Source organism: Taudactylus pleione, unplaced genomic scaffold (genome assembly GCF_031769625.1).
Source record: "Taudactylus pleione unplaced genomic scaffold, aTauple2 ptg001032l, whole genome shotgun sequence".
NCBI classification, from domain to species: Eukaryota; Metazoa; Chordata; class Amphibia; order Anura; family Myobatrachidae; genus Taudactylus; species Taudactylus pleione.
In genome coordinates, this window is record NW_028285433.1 from 356,249 (window position 1) to 383,664 (window position 27,416).

Below are 27,416 nucleotides of genomic sequence, written 5' to 3' on the forward strand. Positions count from 1 at the left end.
TCATGACTGATATTTTACACATTTTCAATGTGACCAATTTGGCACTGTAGACAGTCACGAAACAATCTGCTTTCATATACACAACACACCTTGATGTGCACATTCAATAAAAGTACAAACTTCTGGTGGAACCTGCGCTGAATTCCAGCCATTATGGTATAGAAACATTGCTTGTTCTGCTCACACTTCTATGAGGTGCGAGCAGAGGTTCCCATGGCTGGGAATTCCACAGTGCTATAGCCTGCAAGATTCCATCAGAGCCTCGCGGCTAGTTGAATTGCCCCCTTAAGATGGCCACACATCTAAAGAGTATCTGTCCAACCAGCCAGCTAGTTGATTGGTTGGTTTAAAAAATATCTGGTAAGGTATGAAAGCAAATGACAATCAGCAACTTGCTCCCAAACGCTGGAAAATGGACAAAAACGGTTGTTCGAACAAATTGTTTAGATCAAACATTCAACAAACTTGTCTGATGACCATTTTCATCTGTTTTCTGGCATTTAGGAGCAAATTGTTGATCATCATTTACTCCCCATACATGACCAGATTTTCATTCCAACCAATCAACTAGTTGGCTGGTTGGACAGATAATCTTTAGGTGTGTGACCAGCCTTAAGCTGCCCACACACATAGCGATATTTTACCCGATCTGGCCGATTCCGACACATTGGAACGAAAGATCGTGTAAAATATGGCCAAATCCTAAGTGAATCGTGAGTCCCCACTTACGATGCGCGTCCCCGCTGGTCGTACATCGCAGTAGGGCAGATCAGACAATCTAGGACGCGATGCACTTTGAAAGTCTAGATGCAGGAGAGATCGCATGAAGATTGGACACCAAATTGTGTGCCGACCGTGTGGAGATCGTCTGCAGAGTTGCCGGGGAGAGTTTCAAGGGAAATCGTACACAACGGCAGATCGCTATGTGTGTGGGCACCTTTAGACTGCAAGGCATATATTACTGAAGTAGGAACAGAGGAAAGGGCAGGTGGAGAAAAAAAAAAAATCAATGTACAACAGCTAGTGACTCGGCAAATGATATAAAACCAGAAGGAAATGAGTGCAAAAAATATTTCACACACAGGACAACGTTAATGATGTACTCTCGGAGACGGTAAAAATACAGGTTTGGCATTGCTTTAACTTCTCAATGTGGTATGAAACTTCTTTTTTTGTAATTGTTGTGTGCTTCACCACTTGCACTGATTTGATTTCTTTGGCACTAAAGTAAACTCTCTTTGATTTGGTAAATACTAATAAAAAAATTTAAGTAATCAATTCTTTTTATTTTTACATCCATATATAAAGCGCTTAATGTGAAATTTTGAGCCACATCTTAAAACACAGAATTTTAACACTGTGTACATAAGTCTGATCAAGCGTAAATCCAAAACGTCTATTAAAATGAAACATGCAGTATGATTAAACAGTTCTTCTTAAATCTTCACAGTGCTTATGGTATGGCACATGATTAATTTCTAAAGGCTCACAATTTTCCCTGAAAAGAATGCTGGGTAAACACTGGGCCTGATAAACGACTGCTCCTTTAAAACATCAGGCAGTCTCGCACAGGACTCACCGATACCTGAGGTCCGCAGGCTATTACATATACCACCAGGTCAGGGCAACCAGGTAGGCAGTGCACCAGCCTTATCTTTATATATAGATCCTTTGCAGTAAGTTGAACCCTGGTGCAACACATCCATATCATACCAATACCTGACTAGACTATTGGTGACTCTTCACCAGCTTACTTCATAGGTTTTTGGACTTTTGCACTACAAATACCTTCACTTCACACCACTCCTAATGGTTTTACCTTCAGGCTGACTTCCTCTTTTCCCTCTTCATTAAATTGGAGATTTTTGACATGCTTAGCTTCCTCAGAGGAAGTTAAAACACACTTTGAACACAAACTACAAAACTATCTCGATGATAATATAAAGCATACTCAAGATATAAATTTATTCCGGATGGCAACTAAGCCATGGGGTCATATCATTTCCTGGAATTGGTATGAAATACCAACAGCTGAATAGCAACCGGTTCTCATACCGACCCCGAAAGCCCAACAAGGGCATGCATGTTCCCTAACCGTCCCCTCTAACCCTCCCTTTGGTGCCTAACCCTAATCTCCCTGTGGGGTGACTAACCCTAATTTCTCCTCCCCACACCCTAAACCTAACCGTAAACCTCCCCTGGGGATGCCTAAAACCCCTCCCCCTGGCTTTCCTGGTGGCGGGATTTCGGTGTGGTGATAGGAGTCAGCATTTCGACGCCTATCTTTAGTCCCGAGTCGGCCTTCCTCCATCGGGATTCCGATGGCCGGCATTCAGGGCGGCAGTTAATTAACCGCATTGCCATTACCTATACGGCTCAGAAAAAAAAGGTAGTATTACAAAGGTTTCAGATATGTAGTATGGAGGTAGTAGCAGCCATTTCAAATTGGTTACAGCACAACAATGTCTTGACCTGGCAGCGACAAAGTTGCCAAAGCCTTGTATGATAATGTAAATGTACAAAGCTCTCAGCATACATTATCATAAAAAATAAATATTTCTGTTGTCCCAATAGATCAGGGAAATTACTTACTCACCTAAATTAAGACTATAACTTTCAAAGTATAACTACTATAAACTCTGGCCACACCACCATTCTAGATCCTGAAAAGACAAAAAAAATAGTCTGCTATGTGATAACCCCTCAGTACTTCTGTAGTGATCTGCTGTTCTCAAAGTGGATTCTGCTATATTACATACCAAACAAGAAAAAATGAGAGCGCTTTGTCAAATACAGGTGATGAACAGACAATTTTTTTCACAATAAAATATAGAAATCTATAAGCATAAAATTACAATTGGCAATCTTCATATGAATTCCTCTAATACTACACTTCAATTAATAGGAAATCAGGCGTATCACCCAGGTTAGAATATCCAATGTTGGCAACAATATTATAAGTTCAAAATATACACATTGTAGCTCCTGTGTAAGTGGGAGGACAACTATTTATTCATCTCATGTGATGTGTCATCCTTGTATACGAACATAACTGCCCGAAAGCCAAGTTTGTGAGGTAAGAATGTCCTGTGTACAGATAGTGGGCTGTCAGCGGGACTTCATTTTATCCTCTATTCACTTTATTCTCACACAATTATTTTTTATTTGATCACGTTTTCCATCTTCAGATCCATATATTTGGAATGGACCCTTCAGTGCAAACCTGGTCCTCTACATGCGTTATATAGAGGATTTGTTTTTATTTTGGAAAGGGGAGAATTCAGAAGTTTTGCGTTTTGTTGAGCACCTTAATCACAATGAGTATAACCTCACGTTCATGAGCACTATACATCACCAAGTGATTCATTTTCTTGATATTACTTTAGAAATTGTGGACGGTAACATCGTAACATACACCTATCAAAAGACAGTCGACTGTAATAACCACCAGAAGAGCTGGATTAATAATATCCCACGGGGACAGTTAGTACAATTACGTTGCAATCTAAGTAACACTGACAATTTCAGTGAACAAGCGTCAAAGCTAATAGTCTTTTAGGGAGAAGGCTTACCCTGAGGAATTACTTGATATAGCCCTAAAAGACGCTTTAAGGTTTGAAAGATTTGATTTACTAGATCCCCCGGATTATAAAAATGGGAGAACAACTGTGAATAAGAATAAAAACAAATTTGAGGTTTCTGCAGTTTTTATTTCCAAACAAAATAGTGCAGCACATTTTATGCTTATAGATTCATATATTTTATTGTGAATAAATTGTCTGTTCATCACCTGTACTTGCGTTTGGTACAAATAGCGAAAGCGTCAACCTGGACTCCATAAAAGCTCAAATGCCGACAGAGGTGTTTAGATTTCACCAGTGACGGAGTGAGAGTTTCAGAGTACCATCAAACTTTACCTATTAGTCAGATGGCTTAAGTTCGGAGTATTACAAGATTTTATCCCCATGTAATCGCACTGCCCAACTGTCTGCCATTGACATATCTATAATGGGTGCACGGTTACGGAGTACAGGAGGGGCCAACATTGCACACCCTGCACCTAAAGATTATACTTGTCAGCCTAAATGGTCACCCCTCCCCACATGACTTCAACAGGACTCGCATTACTATTCTTCCTAAACCAGACAGAAACCCCACCCTCTTACTCATCTCATCACCTTTTATTCTGGTTAAATCAGGATTTTAAAATCTCTCAATTTTTTTGCACTACATCTGCAGTCCATACTTCCCACATTGATACACCCTGCTCAAACTTACTTATTAAAAACAAGAAACTGTGGGCAGGATTCTGAGGTGACAGTAAAGCAAAAAGGAGCAAGACACTGTGGGCCTGATTCAGCAAGGAACGCTATTCTGCTTATACGCACGCAACTGCGTTGCTAATATTAGTGGTGATATTTAATGGATTGGCATTGCAGACTCAGCTTGACATAAGAGATGCCAGCTTGAAGTCCCATCTTACTGCCAGTGCTTCCACAAAGGCTGCTGACGGGTCTCTGGACCTGGACCCGTATCTGGGTTCCTTGTGGTTGTGACGTGATGCCATGAGATTTCTGGTAGACCTCATTTGTTTACCAGGAGCTGAAACACTCACCGGACGGAAAGACCACTCTCCAGCGTGTATGTCCTGGCGACTTAAGAATTCTGCTTTCCAATGGAGTATTCCCTGTATAAATATTGCCGAGATGGTGGGACGATGACATTCTGCCCAAATCAGAACCTGTCACCTGCTGCATAACTTCCTGTGCTTCCCTGATGGTTGATAGGCCACTGTAGTCACTTTATCGGACTGGATCTGAACCGGTCTGCCCTGGAGCAGGTAATGTGCCATGATAAGTGCTTTGTATACTGCTCGCAGTTCCAAAATGTTTATAGGCAAATGACTTTTGGATTTGTCCATCTTCCCTGAATGGTGTAATGACCTGTCACTAGCCCCCATCCATGAAGACCACCCAATTTGGAATCCAGATTGGGCACCCTTTGTTCAGTTAGTCCTTTTTCAGCCACCACAGGAGGGAGTGACGAACCTCTGGAGTGAGAAGGGTCCTCTGGGACCTTATTGGATGATACTGTGCGTTCCACTTGGAGAGAATCAATTTTTTGCAGAGGCCAGGAATGGTATTGAGCATACCCCACCATGTGGAAGGTGGATACCATTGATCCCAGGACCTGCATCGCTGATAGAACAGGTACCCTTCACTTGCGTACTCTCAACAAATAGGGCCGCAATCTTGTCCTCTGGTAGAAAGACCCTTTGTGTCTGGGAGTCTAGAAGTGCTCCCAGATGTACCATCTGCTGTGTTGGAGAAAGAGAATTTCTTCCAATTGATGATCCAGCCATGCTTCTGTAGGCAGGCTATGGTCAGCAGAAGATGGTGTTGTAAAACAACTGGAGTTTGTGCCAATATCAGAAAGTCGTCCAGATATGGTAGTATTCTGACTCCCTGACGCATGAGATAGGCTGTCATGACTGCCATTATCTTGGTAAATACCCGAGAGGCTGTTGATATGCCAAAGGGCAGCGCCTGGGATTGGTAATGTTGCTGTAGGACAACAAACTGCAGAAATTGTTGGTGGGATGGCGTAATGGGAACATGCAAATACGCATCCTGAATGTCCAGGGAAACCATATCATCCCCAGGTTCCATTGACAAAATAATTGACCGGAGAGTTTACATACGGAACTTGGGTACACGGATAAGTTTGTTGAGGGTTTTTAGATTTAGAATAGGGCAATGAGAGTCATTCGGTTTCCGAACCAAAAATAGATTGGAATAATAACGCCTTCTTTGTTGTAACACAGGAACCGGTATAATTACCCCTGCCTGCAGCAGGAAAAGAATGGCCCTCCTGAAGGGTCACCTTTACCGCACCTGATGGAAGAATTATGCAAGAAAACTTCTTGGGAGGAAGCCTACAAAAAGTGAGAGCATACCCCCTGAGAGACCACTTCTCGGACCCAGGCATCTGGTTGTTGTTGGATGCCAGCAATCCACAAAATGAAGAAGTCGGCCCTCCACCCTGGAATCCCCCAGGCGGAGGCCCGCCCCATTAGGCCGAGGGTTTGTTGTCTAGCTTAGAAGTTGGGCAGCCTAGACCTCTTAGTTTGTCGCCTGGTTGTCCTGCGAAAACTAAACTGCCTGGAGGAAGACCGAAAATAAAACTGCCTAGACTTCAATGTAGCTGTAGATGGCAGACATGCAGATTTTGAAGCTGCCAAAGTAGCTATTATCTTATCTAACGCTGCTCCAAAAAGTATATTTCCATAAAAGGGTAAAAAGTTTCCAGAGCCTTCATTGATCCTGTATTAGCTTTCCAGGACCAGGATAAACGGACGCTGTTGATGCTTTAGAAGCTAAAATTCCAGCATCTATTGCAGCTCCTGCCAATTAGGAGGTCGCTTCCTGTATATGGGAGATATTCTCTGATAGCATCTGGTAGAGATTCCTCCAATGCCCTTGTCCATTCCTCAACAGCTTTGGTTACCCAGGCTCCAGCCATAGCTGGACGAGTAGAGGCTCCCGATGATGAAAATATTGCCTTAAGACATGTTTCAATTTTCATATCTGTAGAATCCTTAAGAGAAGATGCTGATGGAATAGGCAACGTAGCATTTCTGACTGCGTCACATGAGCATCCACAGTAGGAGGTACCTCCCACTTAGTACATTCAGAAGCTGGCAAAGGATACCACGATGTTAATCTTTTATGCACATAATAGTTTATCCGGGTTACCCCATGACTCTTTCATAAGCTCAGTGAGTTGCTCAGATTTAGGAAACTCCGTTTTGACCATCTTCTGGTGTTTAAACAGCCTTCTTACTCAAGATGATGAAGCAGCTCCTAGTATCTAGGATTGATTTAACCGCCCTCCCTAAAGAAGGAACATCCACTGAGGACAGATGGTCCCCTCCCTAGCTAGACCCCGGAGAAGAACCCGGCACATCATCTGATGATGCGTCGGAATCCATAGGCTGAGTATACTGATAAATAGATAACTTGCGTTTAGGCAAAAGAACAATGTGTATGCGCCAGTATATGTTTTGTATATCTTGTGTTTAAGCACCTTAGTAACTACCGGTCTTCTTGTAACCGCTACTAAGCCATACTCTGACTTGAGTGTGCATAAGCATCCCTCCAGGAAGGATGTACAGGAGGTGTAAATGTACTATGCTGTGGGTACCCCATACAAGGTGGCATTATGTGAATAGCCATACGATCCACAAACTGCTTCATAACCTGAGACAAGGAAGACACTCAAGATGGCTCTTGTACAGGGTCTGGTATACTGGACTGGTGAGGTGGCTCTTTATAACAGACAGCACACAAACCATCCTGAGAGGTCAAGCCCGCTAAACAGGTTTTACATTAAATCAGCACAGGAGCCCCCTCCTCCTGATTGCCTTTACTTATTGACATATCAATTTCAAAGGCAACAATGCAATGTAATGTGAAAAACTTCACAAATAACAATTAAATGTGAAGTATAAGAAAAATAAAAACTGCACACCTGCACCAGAGGGATGAGGAGAAAAACAGTAATGGCTGTAACTGATAGTCAGAAATAAAAGCCAGTATAAACAGCAGCTAGCAAACAGTCACATACAATGCATATGCAATTTAGTTGCAATGGGCTCTGAATCAACTACTCAAAACACGATGCTTGGTAGGATATAGAGCACTATATCCTGACCCATGAGAAAGGTATACAGGGAGACTGACCCAAAACTTCCCGAGACCAACAGCTCACAGCAGCGCACCAATAGTGGACTGTGAGCGTCTCATATACACGAGGCAGGTAGGAGGAGCAACCCAGACGTGCAAAAACCTTTGATGGGGCCACATCTGGGTCGGGGGAAGAGCTGCCAGGGGAGCGCCTACCTCCCCTACACTGCGTCAACCAAACAGGTAAGATGGCCACGCAGCAGCAGAAGCATCTGTTGCCGATCCCCGGCGTCAGATGATAAGGCCCCGATGGTCTAGTGAGGACTCGGACGCTCCGGGTCCTAACTGCAGTGGCATCCAATGTGTGTCCTACGCCGGAAGCAAGGACTGCCGAGTGCGATTCCCTGTAAGCGAAAAATCGCCTTACCTGATATTTCCGTGCGTCCGGCTGCAGTCCAGGTGCCAGCATCGCTGTTAACACGCTCAGCAGAGACCCTCCGGAATCACCAGCTCTATTACTGGTGGTGCGGCCCAGCGGAGGTACAAGGAGTCGCAGTATATGCATCTTAATTCAGACGCTCAGCACTGCCAACCCAAAACAGAGAAAATAAAACATAAAAGCTTAGGACTGATTGAGCAGGCCCCTGTTACAAGGGTGCGTCTGAATCCTAACGCACAAAACTAACAACTGAAGGCCTGTGGCTAGGCGTTGGGTATATATCGAGGAGAACACTAGCTGAAAGCTTTAACTGTTTGATGCCTGGATCTCTCCAATCACATTATTCCTGTGGATCCCTATGGACCCTGAAGAAGAAACAATCAGTAACATCGGACCCAGACGCAGAGTTAAGGAAGCCCAGACCTAACGCAGGAATTGCTAACTTCTGCGCATGCTATGAATACTCAGGAGGTATCTGGTAACGCAGTGGAGAATTTATGCGCTCCCATGCAAATGTGTTCACACTGCTACCCCCGACCCGTACGCAGCTCTGACAGCAGCGCCTGGCTCACACACTGGGATCATACGCAGTGCGAATTAATCGACCGATTGCGTGCATATACGCAAATGCATTTCTTGCTGAATCAATTAAAATAACGATTTTAACAGAAGTAGGCAGACACACTGGGCTAGATATAATACAACGCGAATTCAATAGCGCCAGGAAGGAGCTCCCGGAACTATTCAACACAGTGCGCTGGTTTTGTCAGAGATTGCCGGTTCTCGCGCCTTAAACAAGGTGTTTAGTCACGAGAACCGGCATTCTTAGACTAAACTGTCAGGCGTGATGCTGTTTCTGCGGCGTTAAGGGCAGAAAACAGCATTGTGCCTGTAGTTTTGTCGGATTTCTGACAAAATTAGGAGGGATGCGAGAAGAAATCTTTAGTCGCACTGAATTTAACTTGCTCTGGGAGCTCATTCCTGGCGCTATTCAATTCGCGTTGAATTGAATGGAGCCCACTGTCCACCTACTTCTTCTCCCATCAATTTGTACATAAGCATTATTTAGTTATGTTAGAGGCAGATATTCTTACTTACTCTGTTACTCGGCATATTTTATGATTTGCAGCCAACAGCTTTGGTTTTGCCTAACACATTAACCATAAAAAAAAAAATGTGTTACTGGCCCACCAACTTGTGGCACCCCACAGGTGCCCTGCGGAAACCCACGGTGCCACAGCACCCAGTTTGGGAACCATGGAATTCAAGGCATTGGTACACAAGATACTCATCATCTGTATGTCTCACTCTTCTTAAAGAACCTGTACAATGTATAAGCTCAGCCCCCAATTTGAAATGATTATAGACATATAAGGCTCACAAGTCTTATTATTAGATAGTCTATCTTTTCAGCTTTACACACTAGTTTCTCTTTAATTGGTCATGTATTGGTTTGACCATTAACAATAATTAAAATGTAATAGCTTTGCCCTATCAATTTCTGTCAATTGCCTTATTTATTGGTATGCATAGTCAAAGCTTTCACCACACAGAAATTTTTGTGAGTTTAGTCACAAACAAGCGATATCAACCATGATTTTCTGATAGCAGTGGTTGTATACTTACGCACAAATATCATTAAAACGAATGAGAGATGGTTGTTCGCCATTTTCAAACGACAAACACCATGCGCATAGCACCCATTCGTTTTAACAACCCATGTCAGCACGACTACAATAAAATGAACAATAACATGATTTGTTGACTTTTTTTTTTTTTGTTCTAGTTAGCCGGACTCCATTGATGACTGAGGTGTGTGCAAGCAGTACGTTGCTTAGTTCCCTGCCACCAAATAAATTTAAGAGACCTGCATTTCCATAATTTCGATCATTCCATTCCTTCTACTGGTAGCACATTATAATTCAATAATAGCCACTATTATTTAGGTAAAAAAGTGATTCATGAATGTACTCTGCATCCTATAACGATGTCAAATAAGGCATCTTTTTAAATAAATCATGCTTTAGGGTATGATTTTATTTTTTAAAATATATAGGTTTTTTTTTTTCCATCAATGCATTAGTCTGTCACTAATATTCTACCTTTCATACAATACAATGGTATACATAATATTATAAGGCTAGGATCCCATAGGCACTTTGTGCTCTTGAAGCTTTTATAAAGAGATACTTGGCACATATGTGCTCTATTTGCTAGCATATTGCCAGCAGTGTTAACTCCAAGTTCACATCTCTTGAGTAAATAAAATATGAAACACTCTCTGCGCCTTTGTACGGTTTCAGTGCTAGTATGACGGAAATTGTTTTTTTTGCCAGCTACGTGCAGGCATAAAGAGCTTTTCAACCCTATGGGAAAACTTCAAATCGAGCATGAGATGACGTTGGACCCTCGTACGATGTGCAGCTGCACCCATAGCAGATTATTACTGTAAGGAATTTATAGTATTTATTCTAGCATTCTGCATCAGTAAGGAGGGCATATTTTAATGTTGAAGGGGTAAATATTAGACGTGATGCATCACTATAACTACTCACGTATAAAATATGCCCTCCTCATTGATTATTTGCAGGGTGCTAGAACGAACACTAGGAAAACCTTAATTTTTGCTTTTATTTCTATGGAGTGAGAACAAAAACAAGCAAGTATTTCCTACTAGATAACATGTGTTACATTACCGAGCAAGGTTTTCGATGGAACCTCACTATTTGATCTCATGTTCAATACACTACTGCTTAAAATGGGACTCTTGTCTAATTTATTTCCTTATGGTGTTTCATATACACAACCAAACATAATAGGTGTAATCAAGACCATAATAAACAAAACCTATGTGGCAAGCAATATTTCAGTCCAAACACTTGTCTCTTGCGAACACTAGAAGGGAATGACACCACTTTGAATATAGTACAGTACTAAATGTTTTCTTATTTCCTTTTGTCTCTGTAAACCAGTAATAAGTAGTCTACCTTGAGAGGCAGAGGGCCTGATTTAGAGGTGGATGATATGCAGGCGCTTCTTTTGGTGGTCATCCATCTGAGACTATGCAAATGCCGCTACAACACCCTTCCCTGGTATACTTCGGTGTGAATGAATGTGCAAGTACAGACAGCTCTGAGTGTCTGTAGATACTGTAATACCGATTGGTGCACCTTTAGACGCCATCGGTTGCACCAGCGATATGGCAGGAGAATATTTACTGTCTAGGTATGGAGGGCCAGATTCATCCACCTCTAAGATCTGCTCCTCCCACGTCACTTTAGCTACACACCCACTTCCATAACACAGCACTTTTGCGCATCTTGATAGTCACCTCCCAGTAATGGCCCAACACTTTTCTGATACCGTGAGCCTTAATTGCAGCTATGCCTTTGTGCATAAACACTAACGTATGCACTGTAGGGGGCAATTCAATGGTTTTCCTCAGCAGCTGACTATTGGGCGCCTGACGGAGCAATTCAACTGTTGCTCCCATCAGACACAAATAGTCACCAACGCTGGCATTTCTGCTTGCTCCCTCCTGAGGTGGTGAGCAGAAATGTGAGCTAAGTTGGGAATTTGGGCACCCAATGCAGTACTTTAGACGGGTTTAACCGCTTTCTGCTGCTAAACCCAGTGCTTCTGGGCGCACACAGGTGTCCTTTGGGGGGGAGAGGGGGCAGCTGAATTACTAGCTCCCCCCTCCCCTGTGAAGAAACTTACCTCTCTTCATGCTGGCACCACTACACGCCAGCAGGGCTCCTGAGTCCCGCCGTCGCTGCTTCTTGCTGGATCTCACTGGAACCAGCAGGCATGTGGGCTCCTCACATCCACCCGAGCACTGCATCACTTCAGAGGCCAGCGTTCACAGTTCCAGTTGGGGTCTACCAAGCCGCATCGGGAGAAAAAAAAAAAAAAAAGAAAGCCACATGCGGCTCGAGAGCCGCGGGTTGGCCATCCCTGCTGTAGACAGTAACTACCATTCTATATCTGCGACAGCACTGTAACTAAACTACTCAGGAACGTTTGGAAAACCTATTGCACTAAAATCGAATTGAAAACAGACCAGTTTAAAAGTAAAGCTGCATACACAAACAACGATTTTTTGAATGATTATCGTTAAACGATATCGTTTGAAAAAATCGTTCACTTTCTGAGACGAACGATGATCGTTCACGTTTGTAGTTCAGTCAGACTTGTCAACTCAACGATTTTCATTAAGGGAATATGCAAAAATCGTTTGTAGTTCAAAAAAATCGTTCATTACACTTTAGAAAATCTGACAGAAGATCGTTGGTAACAAAATCGTTGTGTGTGTCAAGGGCAATAAAACTTAATATTTATTAAAACTAAAATTAATTCTGATAACATTTCCTCCATAAAGCAACATGTACTTATTCTACAACATCCCTGACATGGCATTGCAAAAGTACCCATTTGCCTCACCTGGTACTTACAAACCCACTTTCTTTCATCCCAATGCATAGGAGGATCTCAACTCACTACTGGGCATCACAATTATGAAAGTTATGCAATTTTTAAATGCCTTTGCATTCTTAAGTCCAACTTGACATGTTCAAGTACCTCAAAAACATACAATCATAGTAAGAAAGGCTGATTGTATTCACATAAAGTGGTCAGACTTTAAAACTGTACCCTAATACCAGGTATATTTTCCTCCATGCATACAGGGGTCAATCAAATTAGGTGCGAAATGAGAGTTGCTATTTTCTCTTCAAATTCATACAGCGAATTCATTTTGGAATCCAATTAGCAACTCGCACTGAACCAGTGAGACTGAATTTGCATTTTTCCATTCACAACTCCCTGAGGGTGAGGGGGAAAATCTTTATTTTAAGGTTAAAATATTGGGACACTGTGCTGAACCCCTTGGATACCCCACCTAATGATTAATTGGAAGTTTCCAATTAGCTTAATTAGCCCAATTACGTGTCATTTTTTGGAGTAAAAAAAAATATATATATATATTAATTCCTCAAAACTACCCCAAAATCAAACTTTTTCATTAGTTTAGGCACCCCAAATGTATTTACAATTTTTTTTATTAATTGATAAAAAATTGGGTTTTTTTTACAATTTTTCAAGGTGCCCTCAAAAGTACCCCAAAAGCACCTTTGTTTTGCATTTTTAAGTTAATTCGTTTGAGATTAAACAAATAAAAGTTTGCTTTTAATAATTTTTTTTTGCATATTTTTTTTTTTTTTTTTAAAAAGCACAAATCAGCCATTTGACACCACGTAAGAACCTGCAGTACTTTCCTAATGCCCACAAACAGCCTTCTATATGGTCCTGCTAATGAAATTATCAATTTTGGGGGGTCCAGGATGGTCTCCCCACTTTATGCATTTCTGTGGCAGTTAATTTGCACCCCTCCGCTGCGCGTACCGTGAATAAGCATTTTTTAATCGGAATGGAGAGTTCTTGGGAGCACACATTCGTGTGAACTCTGCGGGTTTCAAGAAAAACTCGCAATTCGCACCTAATTCCACATGACTAGTTTTTACCTCTGTTCTAGCTGGCATTATAATAGTTTATCTGCCATTTCTCTTTATTTTATATTCTGATTGAATGTATCTAATCTCAACAAGAATAAACCATGGAGGAAATCTATGGAAAACACCAACTTTTTCTCTAGAATGGAGCTACATGAAGTTACAAATGTAAACATGATATATACCAATAAATGTTAGATATCATTCATGCGCTGCAAAACAATGTCCGGCAAGGTTCCTAAATATGTGCTATAGCGCATATTTCACCTAGTATTGAGGATCGGGGACTCACTTTTACAGAAAGGGTGGGTCCCCAGGAACGTGCTCAGCTGTGGACAATCTCTGGCTCCTGAGTGGGCTGAGATGCTGTGTGCTGCGACAAATAGGAACCTGCCCTGTCTACCCCTTCAAAAGCTGACGGAAATGTCATTCACTGCCGCCCCTCCTGCTGTTTGGAGGAGGCAACTCGGCTCACAGTGAGGAGCATAAGCCAGGGGGACAGGGTGACAGATACCCCCGGGCAGGTCCCATTTTTTGCATTATGGGACGGCCGCTGTTATCTGCATGGGCTGCGCAACGCTGTCTGTTGCAACAGGTATCATCTGGCCAGAAGTACAGTGGGAACTTGTCACAAGGATGCAACATTATAATTGGGGACTGCAGTCTGACCTCTATGTACAAAACTGATGCTATTGAAACATACATGTATATTTGCCTACACACTTTGGAGGGAATTCAATTAGGTGCGTTCATCTCAAACCCGCACGTGGAGTTGCCTTTGTGACGGCATGTAAATGCCAAAGTCATTGTACCTTGCTCCTCTAGCCCTGGACTCGCACATTTTTGTTTGCAGCCTATGCGGCTGAGATAAAAAATGTGCTAATCCAGAGGTACCGTAAGTGCGGCATATAGCTGCACAGTGTTCTCTCCAGGTTGTTTTCTGCGGGAGCATCGCCCGACAGAAACAGCCCACCGTCCGGCATTTCCCCCCGCCGCATTCCAGGTCACCCTCCGCCTCCTGGTGTGGAACGCTGGCCTCTGAAGCGACCGGAGGCTAAAGAATTCCCAGTAATGCACTGCGCGGGCGACGTCATCCGCGACATGAAGAGCTTACCCTGCGCGCCTGCTAGATCCAGTCACAGAGAGGCAGCGGGAGTGTGAGCGCCGCCGCCGGGCATGTTCAGGTAAGTTCTGGGCTGGGGCCAGTCAGGGGGCATTGCATAAGGGGCCAGTCGGGGGGCACTGCATATTTCAAGTTGAAATCATTATAAAAGATCAGGGTTTAAAACATTTTATTAATGTGAAGGCCCCACCCGGCTACTTCTTAATACCACCCTGCTGGAGAATTTTTCTGGGGAAAACACTGGCTGCACTTACTGACAGGTGCAAGATAATCGCACCTAATTGAATTCCCCCCCCTGCCGATTTGTACACGCTTATATACCTCTTTAATTTATTTTATTTTTTTCCACATTTTCCGTACAGATGATTGCATCTTTGGTGCAGGGCCGGATTTACAGCTAGACAACCTAGACGTCCACCTAGAGCCTGGCGGGTCCCAGGGGGCCTGCGGCCCCCAGGAATCCATCCCTAACTAAGGCAGGCTTCTCTCATGTTTTGTTATACAGAGGCTTCACGGTGTTTAGGGCAGTAATAGCACTAATACCAGCGCTGGGCCCGGCTCAGTTACTGAGCCTATGCAAAATATCTCCGAGCAGAGCACCGCATGACGTCATGCCGCCTCGCCCCCGCACACTGTCTCAGCAACTCTGCACTGCAGTCAAGCGGCAGGCAGCCCGGGACCAAAAAAAAAAAAAATATATATATATATATATATATATATATATATATATATATTTTAATGTGGTCTAGTAACACCTACTGAAATAACTATACTGCATACATTACAGTAGGTGTTGCTGGAGGTACACACACACATATATATGTGCCCTGGTTCCCTCCTAGATGTTCACTCAGAACAACCATACATGTAAAGGCCCCCATACATCAGCAATTTGCCACAATCGATTGAAAAAGGGAAAGATTTTTATACACAATCGATTGCAAATTGCTCATGTATGGGGGCCTTAACACAGAGAAAGAGGCGGCACTCACAGGTCTTGTAGATGAAAGAATCAGTCTGACAACTTTGTGTGCACTTTTTGTTGTGTTCTTGATAAAAGTAATTTCTGACCAAAACATTGAACAAGGCAGACTGATTTGTTTATCTACAAGACCTGCGAGTGCCACCTCTCTTTCTCTGTTATATATATTATATATATTCCTGTAATAAATATGTACATGTAGTATTGTTTGAGGAAAGGGGGCCCCAAACCGATATCTTGCCTAGGGCCCCATGAGGTCTAAATCCAGCTCTGCTTTGGTGTCTACACAATTCTGTGACAAAAAAGTATTTGTTTCAATTATTACAGATGCATAAAGCTACAACATCACAATCAGCAATGTATGGAATATATAGTGTGCACATGCAAATACAACCAACATGGAGATGCAATGGCAGAGATTACAATCAGAAAGCATATAAAGTCTACTTTTTCATGCATGAGGCACAGATATGAATAATTACATCACACCACCATGTGTAACTTTTAGTAGCTATTAAATAAATATTAGGTCAAACAGCTGATTTAATAACATATATAGACTGGAGATGAAGGCCTGGAGATGACAATTAATCTGCACATTGAAGGCAGCTGGATAATTATATACAATTTAGTAACACCAAGTATGAGGTTACTTGTTTGCACACTTTGGGGGGGAAATTCGATTGTTTTGTGTGCCTGTAGCTCCCGTCTGACGTGACGGGGAGCTATTCAATTGTTTTGGGATACCTATCACTTATCGCAAATTTTTGCTCACACCACCTGTCAAAATAAGGGCTTTTGGGCGTCTTAACTGCACCACACTCAGCAGTTTGCACGGGAAAAGACGATGTATACTGCTAATCTGAATGCATTTGGGCACGAGAATGTGGCACTCACACCAGCGAAGGCTGGGCACCCAAACAATTGAATAGCAGTCTGAAATCTATGTACAGACGCCAAGCCCCGCTTCTCTCTGTATGCCTATGTTCTCCCCTGTCTGCTTTCTGTATACTGCTAATACGAATGCATTTGGGTACGAGAATGCAGCACTAACAACCAGCAAAGGCTGGGCACTCAAAAAATTGAAGAGCTACCGTCATTTTAGACAGGAGCTACGGGCGAGAGAAAACAATTTAACTTCCCCTAATACATCCAATCCCCACCCAAACACACAGTGGGATTTATTATTTGTATTATCATCATAATTTATTTATATGGCACCACAAGGGATCTGCAATGCCTTACAAAGTACATAAACAGTATGAACAAAATAAAAAAAGTTACTTACTTTACAAAACATTGCAAGACATGGACATGATTTATAAAAGTTGCTGCATCAGCAATCATAGTAGGTATTCAATTGTCTTATCGCACACAATCTCCCATCAAAAGTGACGGGAGATCAGGGTTTGATATTCAATTGTTTTTGGGTGCCTATGTCTTTTCATACATGTCATGCCCAAATAGACTGGGTTTAGCCACGTAAAATGGCTAAACCTGTCTAAAGTCTTGGTTAGCGCACCCAAACAGCAGTTTGGTCACTCAAAACCAGGACCTTTTGCACATTTCTGCTCGCTGCCTCAGGAGGGTGCGGGCAGAAACGTGTCTACCTGCGGCATTCATGCCCCTAACAGAGTAACAATTGAATTGCTCTGACGCCCATTAGTAACATCAACAGGGGAAAACAAGTGAATTGCCCCCAAAACACCCATATAAACAGCAGGGCAGCCGAACCCATAGGTTTGGTGCAGTTGCAGGAAGTGGGGAGGAGAGATGGAGTAATGCCGGGTTCACACTACTCGACGTGTGTACCCAGTCAACACGATTAACTACATATCATGCGGTTGTTTGACACTGCATATGTCGTTCACCAGTCACATACACAAGCATGGGGTCGTTTATTAAATTGACAGATTGAGCAGCATGTAGGCTGGTTCGTTTGATGAACAAACGATGCCACGAGAGCGTGCATGTCGCTCATAATGGGTACACACTTGCCGATGTGGACGATATGTCAACAGGATCTGCTGGATTGGGCGACATATTGTCCAGTGCGTACCCAGGCAGCTTTAGTGATGGAAGGAAGAGCACATGAGGGAAGGAGGCCCTGATCGTTAAAGCTACATTTCTAAAGGGGAGGGACTGGTAGAAAGTGGGCACTTTCCTATAGACATGAACTGTATATTTACTAAAACATTGTGTGTGTGTGTGTGTGTGTGTGTGTGTGTGTGTGTGTGTGTGTGTGTGTATTGAACCGGATTTTTGCTTACACAAGTATATTTTTAGTACTGTGATGACACTGGACATGTTTACATGTGTGTGAACACACATGAGCTAGGGGGGGGTGTGTATATATGAATGTATGTATACAAATAAGCTGGGAGTATATATGAGAGTAACGTACACATGACATGAGCTATGCGTTTATGAATGTATACGTATGTAAGTATGCGTACATATATGAGCTGGGTGGGTGTATGTTGATTTTATATAGACATGAGCTAGGGATGTGTATATATGTGTAGTGTACACACACGAGCTAGGTGTAATAGTGACGGTCCTATCACTCACCAGCTGGGTACCGGTGCAGGCAGGTAACGTGTATGACTCCCGTTTCTGCGGCCCCGGGTAGGTAGCTGCTATTGCGGGTAGGAAGCTGACATTCCAGGGCACGGGGCGGTAGTCAGTGAACGAGCATGCGGGTGAGGCGGGAGTGAGGCTGAGACTGTCTCTGACGCGGCTCCTCCCTTCCTATCAGTTTCGTTTCCAGTTACTGCTGCTGCGAGTGTGGAATGGAATCGCTTCACTTTCGTCTTCTTCCCAGTTCCACTTCCTCCTGTCTCCTCCTCAGCAGCACACACCCGCCCCCAACACGTGTACCCGGCGTCACCCGGCCCCGCCGCTACTGCCCGGCCCCTAGGTCTGGATCACCGACCGAGTCTGTCAGTGGCGCTGTGCACTTCAGGCAGCAGCACACACACATATCACCGCGGACACTGACCGGGTGCTCTGTAGGTATATAGTGCTGCAGCAGCACACGGTGTAATATTGCAGGATATTATAGAGCACAGGGCGGGTTTTACACTACCATATGAAAGCTATATATAATATTCTTTATGTGAATGGACCTTAGATTATTGTTTGTTGGTGACACGTGTGTATGTCATTCTAGAATTTATGAGCACGTTAAATTAGTACTTTCTAGAGGTAAAAGAGGTCCTGGAGCTTCAAATAGAGGCTCATAACTATGTTGAGATCAAAATACTTTTGTGTGGCGAGTCGACTGCTACATGAAATGAACTAGTCGTTGATTGTAATTTTTTTACTGAAATCTATTTTTCATTATTTACAGGCATAAACATGACTTTACTGTGCGTACATTTACTAAAAGTTGGCAGCCACTACTCAAAGGAAGCTTTGCTATTTTAAATTAACAATAAGGAGGTACATAAATTCTTACGTATAATACATAAGGTTCACTTTGCAAGTGTCCAAACTCTGAGGTTCTCAAACTCGATCAGGAACCCACACAGGTCACGTTTTCCAGGTGACCCAGTAGGTGCATATGTGTACTCATTACTTACTGACACATCTTAAAAGATCCACAGGTGGAGCTAATATCTCACATGTGATTCTGGGGTAGATGTATGATAGCGGCACTTAACGTGCCGCTATAACGCTTCCTGTGTCGCCTCTGCCAAGGCAAAGCAGGAAGCACTACCGATGAGATGTATCTCATCTGCTGGACAGGTGGAGCGTTAACTACCCCTCCGGCGCTAACTGCTAGAGACCACAGCGTGTCAGCCTAATGCTGACGCGCTGTGTGTCAGTCCCAGCCAGCTCCACTGAGCATGCGCAGGATCTCGCAAGTATTGCAAGATCCCCGCGTGGAGCCGGCAGTCGCCACAGCAGGGACAGCGCTGTCCCTGCTGTGGGGATAGGCTAGCGCCAGGCTGTAGCTGTCAATAACGACAGCTGCAGCCGACCGAACGGTCAGGCAATATGACCATAGCAGCGCTGATAATGACAGGGGCACATAGCACCCCTGTCATTTACCACCCAGACCCCCAATCATACATCGGGGAGAAGCAGTATCAGCGCACATAACGTGCGCTGATACCGCTTCTGGGCTTCATACATCTCCCCCTCTGTGAGGAGACGTACAAAACATGCACTGTTTGGGGTCCTGAGGACCGAGTTTGAGAACCTGTGGTCTAATCACACAAGCAGAGTCTAATGCTGGGCATCCGCTATACAATTTTCAGTCAGATATCTGTCCAATCTGGCTGGTTGGAATGAAAACCTGGTAATGTATGGGAGCAAATGACAATCGTCCATTTGCCCACAAACACTTGAAAATAGCCAAAAATGCTTGTTCAGACAAATTAATTAAAACACACAAATTTAACCAATTGGAACAATTTTTTTTTCCTTTTTTCAGTATTTAAAACCATATGATCGACTGTCATTTTCTCCCATACATTACCAGGTTTTCATTCCAACCAGCCAGTATGTACAGATATCTGACAGAAAATTGTATAGTGGATGCCCAGCTTTAGACCGGGTACACAGTAGACAATATATCGTCTGATCGGGCAGATTGGCCAGTGTACTCACTATGTTACTGATGATGCGCGCTCCCGCGCGTCAGCGACATCGCATACAGGTCCGACGGAAGATATCGTCAGCAAGGGTCATGCTGCACTGGGTACACATCATTTGGTGTGTACCTAGCTTGAGGCAGGCCACTGGCCCTCTGGTTCAAGGATTTATATACAGCAGTACACCAATAGGGTAATGGTATTGCTGCCACCACATGCTGGCAGAGGCTTTAGCTAGTTAAGCTGGGTACACACTATACAATGTATTGTACGATATATTCTGACGCGATCACAACAATATATCGTACACATCGTATAGTGTGTATGCCTGATCATTTGTTCACCACATCATCCCATCTGCTGTTCTGCACAGAAGTTGGGACTATGCAATGAACAAATGCGGTGCTGTTACATGCAGATTGCAACGACACATAATGCAAGCATACACTGGATGGTATCGTGTGTGCGGCGCACGCAAAGTATCATTGCATTGTCATATGGCTGGGTCGCACCATTGTATGATGTGTACCCATCTTTAGACTATTAAGCTTTACATGGACATACAGGGACAAGTGCAGGAAAAGGGTATTGGGTTATAGAAAACTTAAGCTGAAAATAGGATACAATCCATAAAGTTCGATTAGCAGGCATACTCCAAAACAATGGGTGAATAGGAATATCGGGGAAATCATTTGATTATCTATGATATTGTTTGAATAGGTAATTCCATTATCTAGAAAAGTGAGTAACCAATCTAGTCATTTTTCCATTAGTAGGGGGGTGGGAGGGAATTGGCCCCAGAATGTCTGGGAAAGGACCAGGAAAGTGTAATTTTTCCATCTGATAAACACTAAACCCAGCAGGTTTCCAGTTGTCTTATCCTTTCTTCCAATTTTTATGACTCCCTTGGCCTTTATCCCTTACTGATACACAGGCTGAGAACAGCCTCAATGAAATGTACAGGGTTTTGTTTTTTTTAAATAGAGTTTTTTTGAGATCTTTCATTCTTAAGATAGCAAATGTTCAAGGGAAAGGATACAAAATTAAAAGGGGGAAAGAAGGACAAGGAGCACTAACAGATAGAACAGGGGGAAACAGTATAATTCGAATGACAAAGCAGTTGAAAATCCCGAGAACACATACTGTATGTCAATAACAAGATCAGTATAAGGAGATTAGGAAGGAAGAAGAGGAAATGTTAGTACAGGGAAATGTGGGAAAACTATAAGGAGAGCTGGAATTTTCAAAAGCACTAATAATAAATCTGAAATGTACTCAGAAACTTAATAACCTGCAGGGGTGTTAAGTTCAAATTGGGCGATTCAATTACCTATGGGACTTAAGCTGGGTACACACTGGCAGATATATTGGCCGATCAATTGATCGGCCAATATATCGTATGCCCGTCGGTCAGTGTATACTAGTGATATGTCTGTGAACGACGTCGCTCACAGACATATCGCGTCGCCTGTGCTGCACAGCCGATGGACAGATATATCTGCAGACATTTCTATTCTTTGGCAAGTGTGTATGGGCGATCAGCCGATCACCTGTACATATGCAGCCGTGAGGAGGGGGTCGCGACACACCCCCCCGCCAGCGGGACCCGCGGCTGCCTGGAAGATGATGGTCGTTCAGTGTATATGAACGAACATCATTTACAGATATATCTGTAGATCACTAGATCTGCAGATATATCTGCACAGTGTATACCCACTTTAACTGCGTGGTTTTAGTTTCTGGGTTAAGTGTTTGGAGCTGTTCAATTACTACATGCGACTAGCCCCGAGGGTGAACTTAATGCAGATTTCTGCTTGCTCTGTCCTGAGGTGCAAACAAATCTGCATTAGCCGGGGCTAGTCACATTGTTACTGTGGGCGGTAAATGCATAGCTCTGGGTTAATACGGTCGCCTATACTAGTTTGATCTGTGTCAGGACCCTTGGGTGTAGTTGAAGCGGATTGAAAGCTGAAACTAGGGGGGGCGATACAATTGTTTTATCATGCCAAAGCTCCAATCTAAAATGACAGGAGATCAGGTGGCAATATTCAATTTTTATGAGCGACAATGCCTTTTTGTGCAACTCGCACCCAAAGCATATCGTGCCCAACGAGTTAAACGCATCTCATGTCCTGGTTAGTGAACCCAATCAGCAACTTAGGCGCCCAAATCTAGGACTTATCGCCATCGTCATCTTCCAGCATAGAACGTGACAGTGCATTAGCCTTGTGATTTCTGGAACCAGAACAGAATGTGATGTGGATGTCAAACCTTGAAAAGAACAGTGCCCATCAGGTCTGATGAGGATTCATACACTATGTACTTTTTAGATAAAATAACTTCTTATGTATCAGTATAAATGGTTACAGGATAATGATCTCCTTCTAACAGGTATCTCCGTTCTTCTAGTGGCAATTTGATAGATAGCAACTTCTCATCCCCTATGGCATAATTTTGTTCTGCTGGCAGGAATATTTGGAAAAAAAAGCCACAAGGATGCCATTGTTCATAGTCAGATTTTTGAGAGAGTACAGTTCCTACCCAAAGCATGAAGCATTAACTTCCAAATAGAACAGACTGGATATGTTGGGTTGCCTGAGGATAAGGGCGGAGATTAAAGCTTGTTTTATCTTCTGGAAGGCTAATTAAGCCTCTTCACTTGGTGGGATAAACTCCTTTTTCAGGCCAGAGCCATGAGTAGAGCGAGCAGAGTAATCCTTGATGAATTTCCTGTAGTAATTAGCAAATCCCAAAAATCGTTGCACTGCTCTTAAGGTAGAAGGCTGTGGTCAATCAATAGCTAGTACTTTTTCGTGGTCCATGCGAAGACCTGTCCCAGTAAGGCACAAATGAAGGGCCCGATTCATTACCAATTGCAATTATGCACGCAATCAGCTAATTGTTGCGTTCTGCGAATGCATAAGCATCGCTTTGCATGTGCGCGAAGACTCCACTGCGATTGGGACTGCGATCGCAGTGACTACGCAGTACCATTGTAGAGTGATTGACATGAAGCACTATTTAGGGGTGGTAACGGTGGTTGTCATCCAAACGCAGGCGTGCCAGTGCGTTTGAATGCCATTAGGTGCGTGCATAAATTATTCACTGCGATGCCATACACAGCTTGGGCTTTCACTGCGTGTGATGAAGTTAGCAATTTCTTAGTAAGGTCATACCTTGTGCAGGTGTGCGTGAGGCTGCAATGGTACTCTATGTTACAGATGGTTTTGCAGACTTGCTAAGTATTATGGATGTGTGTAAGGTAAGGTAAAGTGGGCATTCTTATGTTTGGCTGTGTATGGCATTGCGATTGCAATCATTAACATTTCTTTGCAGTGAGACTGCATGCGTAATCGCTATTGCGATCGCAATAGCGATCATTACTGAATCATTTCCTGAGTCCCTTTCAAAAGTGCATTTTTTAAATTTGCAAAACAATTGGTTCTTCCAGGGGCAAAGAAGCACTACTTTTACATGAGCACGATGTGACTCTTGCGAGCAGGGCCTTCCTACCTATATATCTGTCTGTCATTACCCAGTTTTGTTCTATTAATGTTTACAATTGTAAAGCGCAACGGAATATGTTGCGCTATATAAGAAACTGTTAATAAATAATAAAGATAAGGATATCATCCAAATATACTGAGTATTAGAATAGATCTTGGAATATCTCATTAACAAGGTTCTGAAATACCGCTGGGGCATTACTTAGAACAAAGGGCATGACAAGATATTCGTTGTGTCTGTCTCTGGTATTAAAGGCAGTTTTCCATTGATCTCCTTGCCTGATCCGAATTAAATTATGTTGTATTTCCCCCGGAGGTCAAGTTTAGAAAATATAGTAGCTCCCTTCCATCAAACAAAAAGTTCTGTGAGTAAAGGCAGAGTTTAACGGTTTTTGATGACAATGTTGTTGAGCCACTGTATCAATACATGGGTGTAAGCTTCCATCTTTTTTTTTTTTAGAAAGAAAAGTTGGCAGGTGAAGATGATGGTCGAATTAACCCTCTCTCCAAGTTTTTCTTGATGTAATTGGACATGGCTTGTGTCTCAGGGACAGAAAACAGATAGACTCTGCCACGTGGTGGTGTCTTGCCCAGAATAAGGTCTATAGCGCAGTCCTATTCACCATGGGGAGGTAAGGTTTCAGCGGCCTGTTTACTAAAGACATCTAAAAAGTCTCTGTATGGAGGAGGCACTGCTGGAACTTCAGTGTGGTAAAGCGCATTGCAAAACTGTATTAGAACAAGATGTTCAAAACTGAATCAAGTACTGTCCTATAGTTCGATGTCCCTGTCATAGCCGCATGATACCAGATGCGGTTCAAGAAGATGTTCCTGGTTCGTCAAATATTCACCTGAAAATTGACAGGAATTTAGGAAGGTCAGATGGGATTCGGTCAAACCTTTCCCAGAGAGATGAGGCCCTTAGCCAGGCATGCCCAGTCAGTAATGATATAATATAGGTTTTCTTGGTTTGTGCTGAAGGGAAATTATAGGGCTCAAGCTCACAGTGTATGCTACACTGATTAAGGAATGTTAGGGTTTCCATCGTATTTTGCCAGTGTTGGTAGGAGCAGTCTAAACGGAGGAGATGGTGAACCCAACGTAATGATGGACGGGTAAAGGATGTTTTTAGTGTGGACAGATCTTGCAGAAATCTCATAACCTGCCTTTGATTAGTTTCTTGTTTTTTTATATAATTAGAATCTGGACTGTGTCTTCCTTTGGGTATCATCCACTCTCGGATCCATTTGGGGCCAGAACAAACTATCACAATCGCCTGTATTAGTTTGAGCCATGTCGGTACCCTTGAGTCTAGTTGAAGCAGGTTGAAAGCTGAAAATAGTAGTTTTATTGAAACTTCTGCTCATCTACTAGAACCCAGGACCAGAGGAACACTGAGAATAGTGAATGACCCTGGAACCAGAGACTGGACTGGAATCAGGGACTGGAATCCACCAGAATGAGACCCTGGAACCGATCATAGTGAACTCCTGAGCCCCAGAAACTAAAGGTTGGCACCCACTACTGGGAACTCAGGGAACGGATAACTAGAGACTCAGAACTAAAATAAAACTAGACTGAAATAAAGAAATCAGTACTGAGACTAGCAGTAGAGAGCATCTGATGATACCTAGTTCCAAACCCCACTTACTAGCACAGAACCGGAAGTGGAACCTGAAACTCACCACTAGCCCCAGATAATCAGAACTCAGAGACCAAACTCCTACACCTAGAGTATGTTAACAGGTGGACCGATATGTGGGTAGTAGCAAAACAGGCTAGAAGGAAGCAGAGTACTTCTGAGGACAGATGCTGGATGGTAAAGCTGAGTCCTTGCTGGAGAGAATTCTGGGATGGAATGAAGAATTCTTTGCAGCTGGTAGACTTGCTGGAGCACCAGTGGAATCCCAGATGACAGAAGCGCTGGGAGTGCTTGCAGGTAAACAAGGGTACTAGCAACCCTTGCAGGAACACAAGCATACTTGCAGGTGCACACAAGTACTTGCAGATGATAGGAGTTCTTCCAGGATAACGAGAGTAACTTGTAGGTTATCCAGAGTCCTTGCAGTTGTACATAGAAACAGCATAAACAGCTGGAGCCAGGGAGAATCCTGTCAGTTATTCTGGCAATGGGTAACTCAGAGTTAGTTTAAATAGGGTGCTCTCTCCCTCTCCATTGGTAGCCAAGGTCATGTGAGCATAGCTCCTGAGATCTGACTGGAAGGAAGTGTTCACGTGCCTAAGGCCCTGATTCAGAGCCGCTCGTAAGCGGCTGCTCGTTCGCTCCGAGCGATGTTCGCACATCTACGCATGCGTATGGGTTGTAATACGCATGCGCGAACCAGTCAGTGCGGTCGGAAATCGTGTGCTCGCAAAATAGCGAATGCCTGCTAATTTGAGTGACAGGATGAGGCGTTTGTGGGTGGTAACAGGGGAAGGTGCTTGAAAACGGGGAGTGGAGATCCGAACACAGGCGTGCCAAATGGTCAAAACGGGTGTTTTAAGGGTGTGCATAATTAACAAAGCAGCGTCATTGACCACATCACTTGGTTGTCTTTTAGTCTGAGCTGCTCGCATGATTGCGGTTGGAATATGCTACCACAAGAATAGCGAGCAGTTCATACGCCGTTCGATTTACTCGATTAATCTAATAAATAGCGGAGATGACGTATGAATCGAGCGGCCAGGGGGCGTTTTTTTCAAAATAGCGAGCGCATGTTTCGTTCGCTCATTCAGACATATAGGCGTCAACAGACCGCAAAGAGCGAGCACTTAATTTAAATATTTGGCACCTTTTTCAGAACGACCGTCCGCAAATAGCGTCCAGCTCTGAATCAGGCCCTAAGTTCAATATGGCCACATCCATGCAGTCAGGAAGTTTGTTAATAATGTAGATGCTGATGGACAGTAATGGCGGCAGCAGCCAGTAAAAGCGCACAACACCATGATAGAGCCCAGGTGACTTCCATGCAATCCTCCATTTCTTCTTCAGGGTCCACAGGGATACCATGGGGATATTATGGTTGGAGACCAGGCACCAAACAGTTAAAGCTTCAGCTCCCAGGATGCCTCGTATCCTCCTCCATATATACCCCACTCCAAGCCATAGGACTTCAGTTGTTTGTTTGGTGCGGCAGGATCAAGACACACCTTTGTTTTATTTTATGTTTTTTAGTTGGCTGTACTAAGCATTTGAATTAAGACACATATACTGCGACTCCATCTAACTCTGCTGGCAGTAACTGGGCTAGTGATTACAGCGGGTCGCGGCTAAGGTTGCTAGCCGCAATGCTGCGACCTAGACTGCAACCGGAAGCACAGAGATGTCAGGTAAGGTGATTTCTCGCTTTGGGGAATTGTGCGCGGCAGTCCTTGCTTCTGGGGTCAGAGACGCACCAGTAGCCGCTGCTGTCAGGGCCCGGGATTGTCCACATCTTCACTACACCACCGGGGTTTTATCGTCTGACACCGGAGATCGGCAGCAGACGCTTCTGCCACGACGCCAGCTGGTTAACGCAGCTTAGGGGAGGTAGGCGTTCCCCCTGCAGCTTCTTTCCCGATCCAGATGCA

General features: G+C 43.5%; 1 protein-coding gene across 1 annotated transcript in view; it reads right to left on the reverse strand.

The window, feature by feature from the left end:
- TDRD7 (tudor domain containing 7) overlaps positions 1-18,675 on the reverse strand; it is a 187,311-nt gene extending 168,636 nt beyond the window's left edge. The window contains exon 1 of the mRNA XM_088461286.1: positions 18,311-18,675. The gene's annotated coding sequence lies outside the window, so the exon portion shown is untranslated. The remainder of the gene's footprint in view (positions 1-18,310) is intronic.
- Between the last annotated feature and the right edge of the window lie 8,741 nt (positions 18,676-27,416).